Source organism: Halictus rubicundus, chromosome 3 (assembly GCF_050948215.1).
Source record: "Halictus rubicundus isolate RS-2024b chromosome 3, iyHalRubi1_principal, whole genome shotgun sequence".
NCBI classification, from domain to species: domain Eukaryota; kingdom Metazoa; phylum Arthropoda; class Insecta; order Hymenoptera; family Halictidae; genus Halictus; species Halictus rubicundus.
This window is the reverse complement of record NC_135151.1, coordinates 21,993,424-22,011,948: the sequence shown is the minus strand read 5'-3', so window position 1 is coordinate 22,011,948 and position 18,525 is coordinate 21,993,424. Positions and strand designations below refer to the sequence as shown.

At 39.2% G+C, this 18,525-nt stretch overlaps 1 protein-coding gene across 2 annotated transcripts in view; it reads right to left on the bottom strand.

The window, feature by feature from the left end:
• The window catches only part of Scgdelta (sarcoglycan delta), a 429,272-nt gene that overhangs the window by 152,032 nt on the left and 258,715 nt on the right, over positions 1–18,525 (bottom strand). The window contains exon 1 of one of the 2 annotated variants that reach the window (XM_076785992.1): positions 1,802–2,097. The exons of the other annotated variant lie outside the window; for it this stretch is intronic. The gene's annotated coding sequence lies outside the window, so the exon portion shown is untranslated. Of the gene's footprint in view, positions 1–1,801; positions 2,098–18,525 lie in introns of those variants that run through there. 2 annotated transcript variants of the gene reach the window in all.

Genomic DNA, 18,525 nt, shown 5'->3' with positions numbered 1-18,525 from the left:
CTTGTGGCATCGATAATTTGATTTGATCCACTGTGGGAACACAAATTAGAAATAAATAAATAAATTATTTATTGGCTGGAGAAAAATCAACAGGTTTGAATTTGTCAATCTGTGGCTCTAATGATTTGGTAAACCACTGTGGAACACACAACAAATCTGGATAAAATAATTGACTTTCCACCGTATTGTTGGGAGGTAAAAAATCGACTGTTCATTTTTAACACTGGGTTTACAGAGCACTAAAAACGACTATTTTGCATTACTTCATAAAAATAACAAGAACGTGCTACCCACATTTTCAGCAATATTTTAAAAATAATATATACCCAAAGAAATAAATTTGCTAAATAATTTCTTACGTATGCATCCTTAGAATCTTAACATATTCACGGACTATCCGAAATCTGATTAGACATAAACAATAATAATAAGTTAACTGTCATTAGTAAAGACCGTCGGTCATTACTTTGAAATGTATATTAATTACAAAAACTTAAGGTTGTATAAAATTAAAGGAATAAAAATTGGCTTCAAAATTTGAATGCTATGCCATTCATGTCATTTTGCATCGCTATGAAAATGAATGCTATAGCATTCACGTCCGCGAACGTGTTAATAATATTAAATTAAATATTTTGACGGGTCCCATAAATCTAGTGTTAACATGTTGTAATATGTGATCCTTCGTTAACGGAATCGAAGCATTGTACAGGGTGTAAAGAAATGTTTAGTCTTGGCTGTCACAGGCGTATTTTATATCTACGAATCGATAAAGATTCGCAAAAAAGGGCTGCCGCAAAATTGTCCTTGATCTTGAATTCCAACATCAAATTTTCGTTTATTGTCACGACTCGTACACTGTAATGCGAAAAAACAGAAATTTGACCTTGAAGTTCAAGGTCAAGGACAATTTTGCGAAAACTTTTTTTGACAGATCTTCATCGATCCGAAGATGTAGAATACGCCTATGGCAGCCAAGAGCAAACACTTCTTTACACCCCGTACGATTCGTAGTCCGCGAAAACCAAACAGAGCGACCGTTGCTATCGACGACGTAATTACATTTCCGATCGCGCCAGTTATTAGCGGAATGATACAATTATCTCCGGAAGCGATTAGTGGGTTTCGATGAGCGCGTCGTTTCTCTCTTTCGCTTTGTTCGGAATGGAATATACGCGGCGGGTGTCGGGTTGAGACCGGGCCGGCCCGACCTTTTCCGGGCACCGGACTGCTCCTGTTCACAGTCGATACGGAACTTACGCTTCGAAAATTCGAGCGGTCGCGTTTTCTAAATCGCGCTAACGACGCGACGCGACGCGACGCGACGCGACGCGGATCGGTGTAACGCTCGGCCCGGTATTAATCGGTATGGAAATTTCTCCGATCCCGGGATCCACAATGGGGGTGGCCGGTGGCCAGCTCGTCCTGGATGCTGGGTGTCGCGTCCCAGACAATAATAATTGTTTCGATTCATACGGAAATTGAATAGCGTCCGCGGGTATTATCAAAGGATTGTTCGGGCCGCTAGTTGCGCGTCGTTATTACGAGTTCAATCTTTTCGCTAATTGGCAAACGCGCGAGCGTGAGCCGGCCTCGACTAGTGTCGGCCATTGTGAAGGGCGACTCGCGGTTACACGGTGGATAAAGAAAAGAGGAAACGTCGGCCGAAGATGACGACAACGAGAGACCGAACGATAGTATTGACAATCCCGGAGTCGGGTCGAGTCGGGTCTAGTCGAGCCGATTCCTAGCTATTATCCTCGTTCTCGTAACTCGTGCCACCTGCAGCGCAAACATTTACCTTGTAATCCGGCCGGAGCGCGTGGTAACTTTCATCCCTGGATAGAATCACCACTCAGTCACCGTAAATTCTACCCGCACCCTCCACGATCCCACCGATCCCCGTATACGGGGTGGGAGGGTGGAACGAGCTCCTTCGGCGCCTTCACTCAATTTGTCCTTATTTTCTTCTCGTCGACTTTCACTCGGCTCGAGTTAAGCGTTTCCGCCCCGCTCGCACGACTTTCACTCGATTCTGCCCGAGCCAAGTTGCGCTTGGCCCGGCCCGACCCGACCCGACCCGGCCCGGCCCGGTCCAGACCGAGTAGTATCTCTTGGCACGAGACTCGCTGTCGTTTCTCCTTTTCTTTTCTATCTTCTTCTCTCGCTCTCTCTCTCTCTCTCTCTCTTTTTCTATTTCTCTCTGGCCTCTCGACGCACATAACCGCGCTACGGGAATGAGGAAGAACAAAGGAAGTGGCGGTAGGTGGGGGACAAAAGATGAAGAAGTCGACGAACCAAGAGGGAAACGACGCCGAGGTCGCCTACTTGCTACTGAAATACGCAGCGGGGCTAAATGTCGAGACACGTCCGAACTTCGCCGGAATTTCACTAGCGGTAGACCAACGCGCTACCGAAGAACCTTGGAAATAGCAGTGGAGATTTTCGCTATAGTGTCTGATGCACAAACAACTTTTCTAATTATAAAGGGCGTCCCAATAGGATAAGCCTAAATAATGCCACACGTTTTTAAAGAAATATAGAGATATTGGGAATTGAATCGATATCTGCAATTAGAAAATGTATACTTGAGAATGTAACGACGTTAGAAGTTTAGTGGAAAAATTATTCTATAGGTCTTTTCACAGAAAATAAAGAAAATGTGTAATTGGAAATATCACAACGTTACAAGTTTAATGGAAAAATAATTCTATTGGTCTTTTCACAGAAAATAAAGAAAATGTGTAATTGGAAATATCACAACGTTACAATTTTTATGGAAACATAATTCTATATATCGCTTCACACAAAATAAAGAAAATGTGTAATTGGAAATATCACAACGTTACAATTTTTATGGAAAAATTGTTCTATAGGTCTTTTCACAGAAAATAAAGAAAATGTATAATTGGAAATATTACAACGTTACAAGTTTAATGGAAAAATAATTCTATAGATCTTTTCACACAAAATAAAGAAAATATATAATTGCAAATATCACAACGTTACAATTTTAATGGAAAAATTGTTCTATAGATCTCTTCACACAAAATAAAGAAAATATATACTTGGAAATATCACAACGTTACAATTTTAATGGAAAAATTGTTCTATAGATCTCTTCACATAAAATAAAGAAAATATATAATTGAAAATGTAACAACGTTACAATTTTAATGGAAAAATTGTTCTATAGATCTCTTCACACAAACTAAAGAAAATATATACTTGGAAATATCACAACATTACAAATTTAATGGACAAATAATTCTATAGATCTTTTCTATATACCTGAAAATGTAATGACGTTACAATTTTAATGGAAAAATAATTTTATAAACCTTTTCACACAAAATAAATATAAAAATACAAATCTATATATAATAAATATGTTATAAGACTATAAGATTATAAGATTATAAATTACTATTTTATATAAGATAGGGTTAGACTGCAAAACAAAAACTACTGCTACTGCTACTTCTGCTTTATGCAAAATAAAAACTATCAGCAACAAACTGGGATGAAATAAAAATATAATTTCTTTTCTGTTACGTTTACTAGATTGAAAATAATATAACAGTATCATTAAATTCTTCTAATGTTGTTACTGCTCTAAATCACACCTATTCATTTTTGTCATAAGTGCATAAAATCCGCAGTCTAGATATAATATAAGGGATATAAGTTATCATTTTGCAAGTGGGGCTCCTGCTTAAAATATTAACAGCTTAAAATTGAATGTTTTAATTGAATGTTTTCAGAAGCCCAATTAATTAATTTCTACGTAACGAATAGGGCCCCTTTTCATGCTACGAAAGTTGAGCTTTCAATTTTGAACTGTTTCGGAAATTCACGTATGGATTGCACGATTTGGTCCGGAAGTCACATTGCCATTTAGAAAACGAATAATATTTGCATTTTTAAATCTTTTTCGTGCTTCTTTGGTGTACAGAAGCTTAAGTGGGAGTTTGTTTAATTCATGTGCGGAACTGTGAAACAACGTCACGTATGTGAACCCCATTCTCTGGTTGGCAAGCCTGCTTTCCGCTACATTTTGCATCACAGCTTTCAACGATTCGAGTCCCGGAGCCCAAATATTTTGGTATACTACTTGGTGTACTCGGTCTTTCGAGTGTCTCCGCAGGAAAGAGTTAGAATTTAGTCACTTGAAAGTGCAGGCTTGTGAAATTAATTAATTTCGAAAATTGTCCAATTAGAAGCTTCTGCAGAAAGAGCTTTAACAATTTCTAAAACGACAATTTACGTATATGTATGTATAAACGTGAAAGTGATTTATGAACCACCCTGTATTAGTACCAAGTACGTACGTCTGTATCATTTTTGAATGCAACTTAAAAATAAAAATGTAATTTAAAACAGTAGAAACATTAGAAGATTAAAAAAAATACTATTATTCTCAAATTTATTAAACACATTAAGAAAGAAAATAAATTCCCATTTCCATTTGTTGCAATTCAGCTAGAAAATGTTTATATTGCATAGAGATCCGCAGTCTAGCTGTGATCAAAGAATCGTGGGTTTTTTTTAAATCATAGCTGGAGACTCCGTCAGTGAATTAAATGAATTAAAAACTCACCGGTTAATTAAGGTACGCATTCTTCCTACTTTAAACTGAACCCCTTTGACGCCACGGTTTTCTTTCCCCGTTGCGTTTTAATAATGCAAGTTGCTTCTGATGCGCCCGGCGCGGTGATGAAGTAACAACACGCATAAAACGATGACAGTGCTCGCCTAGAATTCTCTTATTTGAATCAACCACTGTGGCCGAGATACTCTTGAACGTACTCGCACAGGCTTATCGCAATGTGATATGACTTTGTGTCGCGAATCCGGGTTTATAAGAAGCCGGGGGAGTAGACACTCCACATGACAGAGTCAAACGGCCGAAGAAGAAGAGTCACGCTGAAGTGGCGTTGCGTTTACGACTGAACCCGGAACAGGCAGAGCTCTGAAGAATTCCGGAGATCCTCGGGACGGGGTTAAACAGGTGGAAACCCCGCGTGTCTACCTCGTTCCGTCTATCTGCTCCACCTAGAAGTATTTTCACTCGGGATACATTCAACCCTTTCTCCCGTCCAGCAAGACAATCGTCCGGCGTGCATAGACCGGCCTGAAATTCGCCGGTGTCCCCAAGGGACCAGAAAAAAAATTGAATTTTCCCGAGTATCACGCCACCAGTGTCGGCGATTTATCGCCGGTTTTCAGAAAATTCTTTTAGATTAGACTTATCTACCAGAAGTCTATTAACACTAGGTTTACGGGACCCGTCAAAACGACGGATTCTAACAGTTTTAATTTACGATTATTGAGATTGTGAAGATCCATCTACGTGGAATTACTCAACAAACTTATTTCCTCAGGTATATATGTAAGGAGTGCGCTCCTTAATTGATTTAAATCTTCCCGCTCAATACAGCGAGTCGATAAGTAAGAGTCCGCAGTAGCGACAGAGAAATAAAAACAATGATTCGGCAGACAGGTGTGAATATTGCCAATTAATAATCTTCAACTAGTTATTCCTTTTATAATAAAGTGAATTGTTTATACGAGGAACAAGATTGCGAAGAACAAACTCTGAATGTTGTTTCTTGTATTTTTACAGGTTTGTAACCATTGTAAATAGTTTAGGCAAATAGTTTAATTAATGAAAACCCTTGTATTTTTACAGTGAAACTTTTCAGTTTGTTATTCTCTACAATCCTTGAACGTTCAACAAATAATTCAATCACTCCTATATATTATTGGAAAGATGGCTGAAAACTTGGATAGACCCATTCTTCATACTTTCATAAAGTAATGTAAAATACTCATTTTTAATGCTCCGTGAACCTAATGTTAATACTGTTCTGAATAATTGTGCTGTACGGAAACGATGCTTAGAAATCACATCGTTTATTACAGTGTGTTCATTTGACAACTTTTCAGCCCGAAAATAATAATATGGTGCATCTTCAAGAATAATCATTCGTATAGAATTAACCCCTTAACGCACAGTTTTTTTGAGAGAAACCGGCCAAAAAAATCAATTTTTGATATACTGCGCTTTTATTCCATGGAGAAATAGGCTATATTTTATTCTTGAATGAATAAGTGTTATACCTTACAATCCCATGTGAATGACAAATATTAATAAAACGATGTTTTTTCTTTGCTTTCAAATTGTTATTTTCAATTCTCGATTATATTCGAAAATACAACGCCGCTCGAATTATCTCGAGTGTGCACAGTTTCGCCCGTTTAGCGCGCTCTAATTAACTCGAGCGTACAAGTTAAGGGGTTAAGAATTCGAGGAAGATGAATTAATAATGATCAAATTTATAATACCTTTATTACTTCTCATGCCTTTGTTATAATTTTTTTTATAGTTATACCATCCATAATTGGAGGATTTGGAAATTGATTAGTACGTTTAATAGTTGGAGCACCTGATATAGCATTTCCACGTATAAATGATATAAGATTTTGATTATTAATTCCTTCATTATTTATACTTATATTACGAAGAACTCGAAAAGTATGAAGGATATTAAAAAAAGTGTAAAACATGTGTCCAAGGATTTCGAGGGGGAAAGAGGGGGCAGTATCAGTTTTTTATTTGAGTGGCGTTTTCAAGGTCATTTGAAGGTCAACTTTGTTTTTTCAAATGGAAACCTATATTTTTTATCATGCGATCTTATTGTACATAAAAAGACCAGCAATTTTTGTAAGATACATTTTTTATACGCGCACTAGTTTCGGAGATATTTAAAGAGAAGTAGAGCGAGTCATACTTATACTGCAAGAAAGTTTGTAATTTCTTTACAACTGTAACAAATTTTGAAAATGTTCTTCCAAATAAAAAACGCCACCCAAATAAAAAACTGACACTGCCCCTCTCTTTCCCCCTCGAAATCCTTGGACACGTGTTTTACACTTTTTTAATATGTTTCATACTTTTCGAGATGTTCGTCCGAAAAGTTTTCAAAAAGAACACCCTGTATAATAATCCCAAATTAGGGTGACTTTGAAAACACAATTTTAAAGAACGCGCAGGAAAAATCTTCAATGATTCCACTGATAATGAAAATAAGTGGTCACGTTAGGTAGACCGCCATGTAGATGCCCATAATTATGATTTCAAAGTGTGCTTATTGAAGCATACTTAACTATGGGCTAATGGGACCGGTTAATGGTAACAGCCGATCCTCGGTATTATTGCGAAAAATGTGAATACTTATCAAAAATTTGCTCTTAATAGTATCACAAAATCTACATTGGTATAAACCTACCGCAGTCTAAATTTCACTTGTCTTTGCTCACGCCACCGCAAGTATTCAAATTGAAAAACTCTCCCATCGAAAAGATTAAACAATGATTTTCCATATACCATTTACGGTTGGGGAATTGCGTTCCCTGAAACTGTTCGACCATAAAGCGGCCCCGCGTACAATCCATTGGGCGAACAACAAAAAATCGCTTTTTGGAAACGAGAAAATGACGTGGCGAAGGAATTCCGCGGGAAAAAATACTGGGTTGAAAATCGGGTCGGGATAATGCGAATTGTACGGCGGCGGAGGTTCGGTAGTCCATCGAACGGTAGCGTTGTAAGCGCGGGCTTAGAGTAGATGCGGAATCAGCCTAATCACCCGGAAGTGTCGCCACTGTTCACCGCTAATCCGATCGCAGATGTTTCTCTCTCCATTCAACCCTTCTCCGCGCCGTACCCTTCGCCCTTTCTCCTCCCTCTGCTGGCCGTGGCTGTCCGTTACCTTGCTACCTTGCAATCCGTCCCTGTTGCTCCCGTCCGTTCATTCGTTCGTCCTTCACTACCCTCGCTTCGCGTCTCTATCAACCATCGTTCCGACCGCAGTGTTTGTTTGCGGCTGCGTTAGCGAATCCTAATCGCGGTCGGCCCGTTTTCACCCTAAATCTGCCACTGCGTGAGACCGGACCGCTTGAATCGAATAAAACGCGACCCGCTCGACGAACTGTTTAATCTTCCCGCTTCGTTATCGCTGCCAACGGGGTCTCTGCTCGACGACGTCAGTCGTCCTGCGAACTGACAGTGACGCGCGAAGGCACACGTCGGCTTCGCGGCAGCGATTATTTTGTCGCGTCCGACCGACCCGTGAAATCGTTGACGGTAAGCTGGTCGCAAAATCGATGCTGGGATAAAGAGTGCGCACTAATAATCTGGCTGCATGAAATTGAAAATACAGTAAGGAGCAAAACTGATTACACACTAGTTGAAGCAGTCCAACTTGTTTCAACTTAGTCCAAATAACTTTAGTGCTTTTGAGAAGTTAGAAGGATTAGTTTATTAGACGAGGTGTGAAAAATGTTTGACAAAAATTTGAATTGGTGGGAATCGCAAAAGAAATAGTAAAAGTTGGTTTTTTCCCGCTTTTTTTATCTGAGCCTGTATTGAAAATTTAAGAAATGTGCTCTATTGACTCGAATAAGTTATATTCATGCTGGTATATTCTGTTATATTCTAGTATATTCAAGTTTATTCTGGTACATTCACCTATATTATAGTAGATTTTTGTATGTTCTACATTTTTGTATTTTCTAGTATATTCTGGTACATTCAGCTATATTCCAGGTTATTTTGGTATATTTTGGAAGATTATGGTGTATTCTGGTAGAGTCTGGAATATTCTTGCATTTTCTGATACAGCCTAATATACTCTGCCATGTTTTAGTATATTCTAGTACATTCTGGTATATTCAGCTATATTCTAGTCTATTTTGGTATACTTTGGAAGATTATGGTATATTCTGATATATTCTAGTGTAATCTGGTATATTCAAGTATATTCTAGTATATTTTGGTATATTCTGGTAGAGTCTGGAATATTCTTGCATTTTCTTATACATCCTAATATATACTGCCATATTTTAGTATATTCTAGTACATTCTGGTATATTCAGCTATAGTCTAGTCTATTTTGGTATATTATGGAAGATTATGGTATATTCTAGTGTATTCTGCTTTATTCTAGTATATTCACGTTTATTCTGGTACATTCACCTGTATTACAGTATATTTTGGTATATTTTAGCACAACTTTTTTCAAATTAGTCCAAATAACTTTAGTGCTTTTGAAAAGTTAGAAGGATTAGTTTATTAGACGAGGTGTGAAAAATTTTTGACAAAAATTTGAATTGGTCGGAATCGCAAAAGAAATAGTAAAAGTTGGTTTTTTCAGCTTTTTTTATCTGAGCCTGTATCGAAAATTTAAAAAATGTGTTCTATTGACGCGAATAAATTATATTCATGCTGAAAATTTCATGGATATTGGTTACTTCGTTTACGAGTTATAAACGATTAAAAGTGCGATTTTTAGTCGAAAATCGTGCAATTTTCCCACTTTTTCTTTGTTTCAAGTAGTGTGTAATCAGTTTTGCTCTTTGTGCTCAGTTTTGAAAAAATTTCCCGTGAAAACGTTTTCATAGTTTCAGTAATCGTGAAAGAAGAAATCATCCACCAGTCATTCTGACTGGTTCGGTAGTTCAAGTGTTAAGTTAAACTTATTTTCAAATTTTAATTATTTTCTAATTTTTTCGAATTTATTTGATTTTTTAGTCTACAACAGCATAGTTTTACTCATCTAGATCAAGGATAAAAAGATAGGTCACGTCTCTTTGGGCTTCTATATGACCCCGGAAGACATTTTGCGCATTTTTAAAAAAATTAATCGGTCCCATTAATTAGTCTCGAAGATTTACATTTTTCTAGATAAATTCATGCCGCGCATCAACGTTTTAGTTTCGCCAGCTGAACCACATAAACACACGCAGTGTGAAACGACGTATAAGATATTTTATTTATGTTACCTGCTGAATAATAGTAATAAAAATTAGATTTTACGATGGTCACCAAAATGACTCGTGTCCAGCGCGATTGACGATTTGTGGCACTGTGCGCCGGTAGAATTGTTATGCTTCCCTTTTCTCTCTTTCTGTTTTCGAGGGAGTGAAAGGTATATGCCTGTCGGTTATTTTTAATTATAGTGCAATGACATTGCCACCCCAGCGGTTAGGGCAGATTTTTGTGCGATATATCCACGTGTATGAAAAGGAACGACTAGCTTCACGAGGGAATATACCAATGTAATCACCGATTTTAATGAAACTTAATGAGGTGTTTTTTTTTATTAGCAACTGTCGATGTTAGAGGGGTGAGCACCACCTTCGAAATTATGGCTGCTGATTCGACAGTTATTTGGGAACCTAGTTGAGGTAGAGTACTTGTGTATATTAATAAAAATTGTATTTTTTAATGATGAGTTCGACGGTGCAATTTGTGTCGTAAAAATTCCATTCTTTTTAAACGATATATTAACATATTATTTATATTAACATATTAATTATATTAATATTAGGTTAATGCATTTTCTTGAAAATTTTTATTTCCCTACCTTAACAATTGTGATTCATGGAAAATAATGAGACTGTGATTTCTAATTTCTCTCATGTTCGTACTGCTTTAAATTCGATCTACAAATTTTCCTCCTAAATGCACAAGATATACAGTTCGATCATCTGCAAATCTTTGTGCAAAATAAATTTGTGTATCAATCACAAAAATAGAAACCAAACCGGAAAAGTTCTGTATTTTTTTCTAATAATTCTGAAAGCTTGAAAATAGTTGATCCCCCTAAAATCTCGCACTGTTCTTCCTGTACTGAATCGGAGCTATTGATTCTTGTCATAAATGCATAAAATTCGGTTCAAGATTTCACAAACTCCACATCCGGAAAGAAGAACATTTGTTTCATGAAAGCCGGTGAATGATACTTTGCCATTTGTCCTTAACCAAGCAGTTATTCGTTTCTTTGCCCTTCTACATTTGCGAACGAATTTCTCAAAAACTGGGAACGACCTATCCCCGGAAGTTCTTCCGTCGCATCAATTCCTGTAGAACGTCAGACGCTGGATGACAAATATTCTTCACGGTTAACGTCGCCCGGACAAAATTATCCTGCGACGCGGTGGTAATCATCGCGGAAAAGGCTTCGTCAGACGTCTGCCTCGCACACGATGAGCTTTCGAACGCTCGAAAGAGGAAAGTCCCGGCGGAAAAAAATATGCAAGAGACGAAAAAAAGGAGGGCACAGAGAGAGAGAGAGAGAGAAATTGAAGGAAAATCCAGCGGCACACGGCGGAGAGAATGGGAGAGAAGGATCTCTCTCGCGCGAAGAAGCTGGAGGAAAATATTTTTGAAGCGAAGAACGCCCGCTCGCCGGTAAGAGAACCACTCTAATTAGCTTGGTATACGGGGTGGCTTTTTGTTTAATTAACACGCTCGTAGTTAACTACCCTTGTACCGTGCAACGAGTCCCTCCCGCCTCAATCCTTCCACCCTTCCTATTCCCTCTTCCTCTTTTCTTTTTTTTTTCACTTGGTCCCCTCCCGGTCCTGTTCCGCGAGCATGTGCCCGGGTATGCGAGCACTTTATGGTTTTTTTGCCCCGCTCTCTTTGCTTTCCGCTCAGACCGTTTTCCCTTCGTTTACCCGTGATACATTCGATAGGTGTTTGTTTGCTTAAAATCCGCGCTCAAGGGTGTCAGATTTACAAGGGTGCGTGTTCAGGGGGACGCGGACGGACGGCGGCGGCGGAAAAAAGACCGGAGGGCGCCGCGAGACGCGGGCGTCTTTGTAACGAATTTTTTTTAGCGTCATCGCCCGTCGCGTGGCATCTCGCTTTTAATATCGTCGCACAATGGGCATCGGTTTCCTTTCATCTGTTTACTTCTTTTTCCCGATTCTGCCTACCTCCCATCCCCTCGCCCCTCTCCTCTCGCTTTCTATCCCTCCCACTCTTTCTCCCGTCTACTTTTGTTCTCCGTTTTATTATCGTTTCACCGGAACCAGACGATATCGCGTGTACCATGGCTTTGCCACGGCACGGCGAGCATCGAGTTACCTTATATCCCGCGCGATGTCTACCTCGCGATTCTCTCTGTGCCGCGTTTCACTGATGAATAAAAGAAACCTTGATCCGGTGTCACGTTGTTCGCCCCATCCCCCATCCCCCACCACCGCCCCTGTACCGTTGGATGGACGCGTGGAACACCGCCGTTCAGACGCCTCTGCGATGGAAACACTCCTAATTATCCGATCGCCGTTACAAGGAAGTCCAGGATGTAGCGCAGTGACGAATTAGGAAGCGCGCGCGGGCCGGGATCGACAAACGGTAATTCGCCGTGATTCATCATCAGTTACCCGTGGCGTTACCCGTGAAATCACTCGACTTACTCGGAAATCGATTACACCAGCGCGGAATCTTGTCATTCGGCGTGGTGCTGCGGCACAGTGAATCTTATCGTTGCATTAGCGTTTGGTGTTACGTGCTCGTTCTCTACGCGCAATTTGAGATCAATATAGTTTTTTAGTTTTCTTGTTATACGGTGTGTCCCACGAGCTCTGTCCACTTGAATATCTAAATTGTTTCAAACAATGTGAAAACTATTTCGAACATTTATTATGATATGTGAAGGTCAACCAGACGTAAACAACGCGCAATCTTTGCTGAAACATTTCACCCGCTTCAACATGATTATTCTTGCTCATTTCAAGGTCAAAAAGGTGGTATCCACTAAATTCTGTTTTTTATTGTCTATCATGCTATCGTAAAAAAATATGCTATTTTATTTAAAAAAAACATCGGTGACCTTGAAATTTCATTAAAAAACACGACATAAAAATTTTTTTTCTTCACCATTATATTGCCCCCTGTGTCACTTTGTTCTCTGAAGTTTTCTGATAGGACTGTAAATACGAAAGATATTTAGGTGTTCCCATTTATGTGGGACACCCGGTATATATCATTTATATTACGGAGTTTCTTAAACCCTACAACTTCTGTGACTAACATTTTCTCGTATTGTTTGAAATAACCAAGACATTCAAGTGGACAGAACTCGTGGGACACACTCTGTATAGACTGCAGATTTTATGCATTTCTGCTAAAAAATGTGTGAATCAAATGCGAAATAGAAAAACCAGTTACAAAATTAAAAAATTCTATCGTATTGTGTCTATCTGATTACAATTACAACACGTCATCTACTGGAAGCCTAATAATAGGATTTTCAATGATCATACTGTGCCAAAGGGAAGCTTAAAAATGTTTGTTCACCGTAATAATATCGAATAAAATTATTAGACAATTGCTATGTATTTCTGCTGAAAGGTTTGTTAAAAAGCTCGACCATGGACCGTACACATTCAAAAGTTATGAAATGTTCGCCAATGGATAGTTTGTCAACGGATCAAATTAATTTCAGCCAATTTTTATTCAGAATAAAAAACCTCAATTATCTGGTATAAACATTCCCGTTCCCGGAACCACCTCGCTCCTCCGCAAACACCTCGACCCCCGATAATTAGACCAAATTTCTCAGAGGGAGCATCTATTGTTTTTAAACCGGAGTGGAGGAAACCACTTGAAAAGCGAAATGTTTGTACGTATCGTTTCAAGTTGAATTCTGTTTGACGTGGCTCCTGGCGGATGAAAGACCACCACATGTCTTTATACCGCCATGCTTTCCCCGTTATGCGGCAGCCCCGAAGAAGATCTAGAAAACAACCGGATTCCGAGAGTGGTCCCGATCCGCGGGAGTCGTATAAATGTTCGCCGACGCGCAACGGGGTGGAAGAAAAACAGTTTCATGCATTAATTCGTGGAAGAACGAGGCCGGGGAGGCGGACTAAACTAGAGAAGATGCGGTGTTCCGTTCCGTACCGTTCCGTTCCGTACCGGTCTGGCAACGAGGCACCACGAATCGGTTCTGTCTGGTCCATACGTAGGTGGACGTTAGGTGCAGGTGGCGCCCCGTATTTATAGTCGCTTCGTGACTCCTCTTCCTCTTCGCCAAACAACACTCCTGGTCCTCTTGCTTTTCGTGTTCTCTATATTTCTCCCGCTTCCCCATCGCTGCTCTCCGCGAGGAATCACGTTGCTGCCCGTTTAACCCTTTTAGTACTTGAGCAGTCGATACATCGACCTCGTAGATTTTCTAAAAAATACCCCCAGCCGATATATCGGCTTTCCATTCGAAATATAATTTATATATCGACCTCGTAGATTTTCCAAAAAATACCCCCAGCCGATGTATCGGCTTTCCATTCGGAATATAATTTAAACACATGAAATAACAGTTTATTTTTATAGCGTATCTACCTGTTCCGTCCGGGACCCTTCGTGCGAACCGAGGACAAAGACAACGTCCGGAAATAGCAGATGCACCCGACGAACGTAATTCAGCTGCCCAACTGTTTCGATTCTACCGATTACCAGTCTTGTAATTACCAAATCAACCGAAACTTGGTTTACCTCGTGGACCGATACGACGCCGCAGTATCTACAGGGTGCCTCGGGATCAGGTTGATTTGCAAAAGTAAGTATAAAAAAAGTAAGAAAATTTTCTCGGTTGACACTTCGTTTTCGAGATAATCGAGTTTGGATATTCGGCGGCCTAGCGAGCCGTAGCATTCACGGGAAGTAGAATTGGCCGGTCTTGATCAGACGCGTCGAACGATTTCTGTTCAACAGCATGCGTAACGAATAGTTATCTCTTTTTGAATAATTGTAATCAGTTGGAATTAATACAACAGTATATTTAAGTACTTCTAATGTTTTCACTATTTGCTTATTTTTTAAGAAACGCATAAAATCTGCGATCTAATGATGAAGATCTAAATATTGAAATTTTTAGTTTCTGCCACTAATTCTAAATATTGAAATTTTTACTTTCTGCCACTACTTCTAAATATTGAAATTTTTCGTTTCCACCACTAATTCTAAATATTGATATTTTTAGTTTCCGCCAGCAATTCTAAATATTGAAATTTTTACTTTCCGCCACTAATTCTAAATATTGAAATTGTTACTTTCCGCCACTAATTCTAAATATTGAAATTTTTCGTTTCCGCCACTAATTCTAAATATTGAAATTGTTACTTTCCGCCACTAATTCTATATATTGAAATTGTTACTTTCCGCCACTAATTCTAAATATTGAAATTGTTACTTTCCGCCACTAATTCTATATATTGAAATTGTTACTTTCCGCCACTAATTCTAAATATTGAAATTGTTACTTTCCGCCACTAATTCTAAATATTGAAATTTTTACTTTCCGCCACTGATGCTAAATATTGAAATTTTTACTTTCCGCCACTAATGCTAAATATTGAAATTGTTACTTTCCGCCACTAATTCTAAATATTGAAATTTTTAGTTTCCGCCACTAATTCTAAATATTGAAATTTTTACTTTCCACCACCATACCCCTAATTCTAAATATTAAAATTTTTAAATAAATGGACTTAAAATTCGTGAATTTTTTATATTTCTGATATCTCTAAATAAAAACAATTTGTATAATATTTATCCTAGAGAAATTCCACGCAGTGTGTTAATTCAAGAAGGCACTGCAGGTAGGACAAAAGCGGGAAAAAGTTACGGTTTAAATCATTTTCTTTGGCAGACGCCCTTAAATATCCTGTCACGCTATAACGACCAGCTTTTGCCACTATATTACGCGGTGCTAATGTCGGCTAAAATATAGCGATGGTGGCCAACGAATGGGCGAACTGGTTAACTGGTCGTAGGATTTGTGCGGCTCTTGTCGTGGAAGAAGACCGTCCCTTCTCTTCCCCACTACCTTTGTACACCCTTTTTACGCTACCACAATGGAAATCGGTTGCTATAATAAAACCAAGTTATTATCTCCAATCATCTAACCGATTCGTATCGTCATTGTTATCTTAACAATGAAAACTTGTTACAAGGTTCAACGAATACCAAACCTTTGTACCTAAAGTGGGAATTTCTTTTCATAGTACAACAGGAAACTGTGGATATATCAGCAATTTTATGAAGGACATGATCAAACTAATTAATCCAAAAAGCTGTACATGTTTTTATTATGTGTCGCCAAAAATGAATGCGAAACCTTTGTAGCTGAAGTAGCAATTTCTTTTCATAGTTAACAAGAAAATGCGGATATATATCTGCCTTTGTTTTTTTAAAGAACAAAATCGAACTAATTTATCCGAAAATTTGTACATTTTTTAAATATACTTTCACATTGTGAATGAAATTTTCAGTGCCCTTTACCTAAAAGTCGATGTGACATTTGTCCTCCAGGTCATGTGACCTCAAAAATTCGGTTTTATTTTGTATAGGTACAGTGACTCCCACTAATATTCGGACGCTCTTAAAAATCACATAACTTTGTCAATATTGGACTGTACTACTTGAATTTTTTTGAGCCCTTATGTGATCATTTTGAAACACCTGTAGCTCATTGCAATGTTAACCGATTTTGATGAAATTCTCAGAATATGTATAATTCATACTGATCTACAAATTGTACTTTCTAAATTTTCAATGTAAGTCCACGTGAAAAAGTTGCAAAATACAACTTTTAGTAGCTTCTCTGCAATTTCGACCGATTGCAATTTTTCTAAAAATTTTTTTAACATTATGTAGCAAACCAATTGCCCACCTAACTTCTTAAGAAAACCCAAGTCGTACAGTCCAATGATAACGAGGTTATACGATTTTTAAAATCGTCTGAATATTAGTGGGAGTCACTGTAGGTCCATATAAAAAAGTTGCAATATACAACTTTTAGTATCTTCTCTGCAATTTCGACCGATTGCAATTTTTCTAAAAATTTTTTTAACATTATGTAGCAAACCAATTGCCAACCTAACTTCTTAAGAAAATCGAAGTCGTACAGTCCAATGTTGACAAAGTTATACGATTTTTAAAACCGTCCGAATGTGAGCGGGAGTCGCTGTATGACCGTTTTTTCTGTCCTTGACCTTGAATGACCTTGGAATAATATAGTCACTGAATTCCTAATGAAAAGGACTATCATTGTAGGTGTATAAAAAAGGGTGGTTCTATTTAAAAAAAGTCAAGGTGACCTTGGTGTCAGCCCCATTGTACCATTCAACTTTGTCCTTACCATATTTTACTTATCTTTAGAAACAACAAAGATATTTGAGGTGCAAACGTTAGGTGACTCACCCTGTATATTATAGTCTTATATTTCTAGAACTTTTGAGAGCCCGGTCTGAAATAACGATCGAAGTACCAGCCAGTCCCGCGACTCTTGCGTTTCGCGATCCGCCGCAATTAGCATTGTTCGATGAAGCTGCACTCGAGAAGACGAGACACAAAGCCCCGAAGTAATGTCGGACGTAATCGGGCCGGGCACGGTTCGGAGTCTCTTTCGGCGAAATTCCTAGTCAACGCCGTCCGAGGAGTTGCCGCGACGCCGTGAAACGTACCGCAAAAGAACTTTGACGAGATCGGCATAGCTCCAGCAGTCGCGCACGCTAATCCTAGCATGCGGTAAGTGGCGCGGCTTGGTACTCTTAACGAGCACTAGGTATTTACCCGTTTCGAAGAGGTCTGCGGGAGCCGGGGACTAAAAGCAGTCGTTCGGTCAACACTTTTACACCGGCTCGGTGCCACGGCATCAGATAACGCTCGGTGAACAGGAGCGCAGTCACTTTCAGCCGGGGGTTGAAACCACCCCCCGTTGCACACCGCCGCAAAACGGTTAAAGTGTTGTCCAAACTCGGCGAAACTCGTTTGCTCGGCACCCGGTGCTATCTACTAGGATCTTCCCTCTGTCCCGACGCCAGCATCGCGGCCCCTTGTCCCTTGTCCCTTGTCCCTTTGCCCGGTGGACCGATCCTCCGCCAGTGACACCGGCCGCGTGTCTTTTCACTTTGTTTCGATCTTGGCCCTTTAAGTGTTTCCCCGTTCTTCCCTCTGATCTTTGACTCGCCCTACAGGGCTACACGCGAGAGGGCCCGGCTCCGATCCACGGGAAAATTGTTCCTACCTCGCTGGCAGTTCCCTAACCGCTGAGCGTGTTTGGTTAGGCACAACGTTTCGAAGTTATTTCGATGGTAATGGATGAATCGGCAACTTTCTCTTCCGAGAGGATTCTACGCGAACGAGGGAAAAAAAAGGAAACAAACTGAAGCACAATTGGTTCGGGACGGGGATTCGGAACTTTTAGTTGGCCCCTGGACCTTGTTTAGGTGAAACACATGCGTTCGGTTAGAGTACAGTTTTCAGCGACCTGCTTTTGCGGTACGGCAAACGAATTTGAACAATTTTGACAGTGTCACGATGTATGTACTTGAGGTATCGGTGAGAGAATAATACTTAAATCTTTTGTATTTCTGATGATTTATTTTTATTAGACTCTTACCAACCCTTTGCACTCGAAGCTTTTTCAAGTCCGAAATATTTCTTCCTACCTGGAATATTTCCCTTCTATACAGGGAGACTCACCTAACGTTTGCACCTCAAATATCTTTGTATCTCTAAAAAAATGACATAAAAACAAAATTTTTTATGGCATCGTGTCAGCCCCATTGTACCATTCAACTTTGTTCTTACCATATTTTACGTATCTTTAGAAACAACAAAGATATTTGAGGTGCAAACGTTAGGTGACTCACCCTGTATATTTCTTT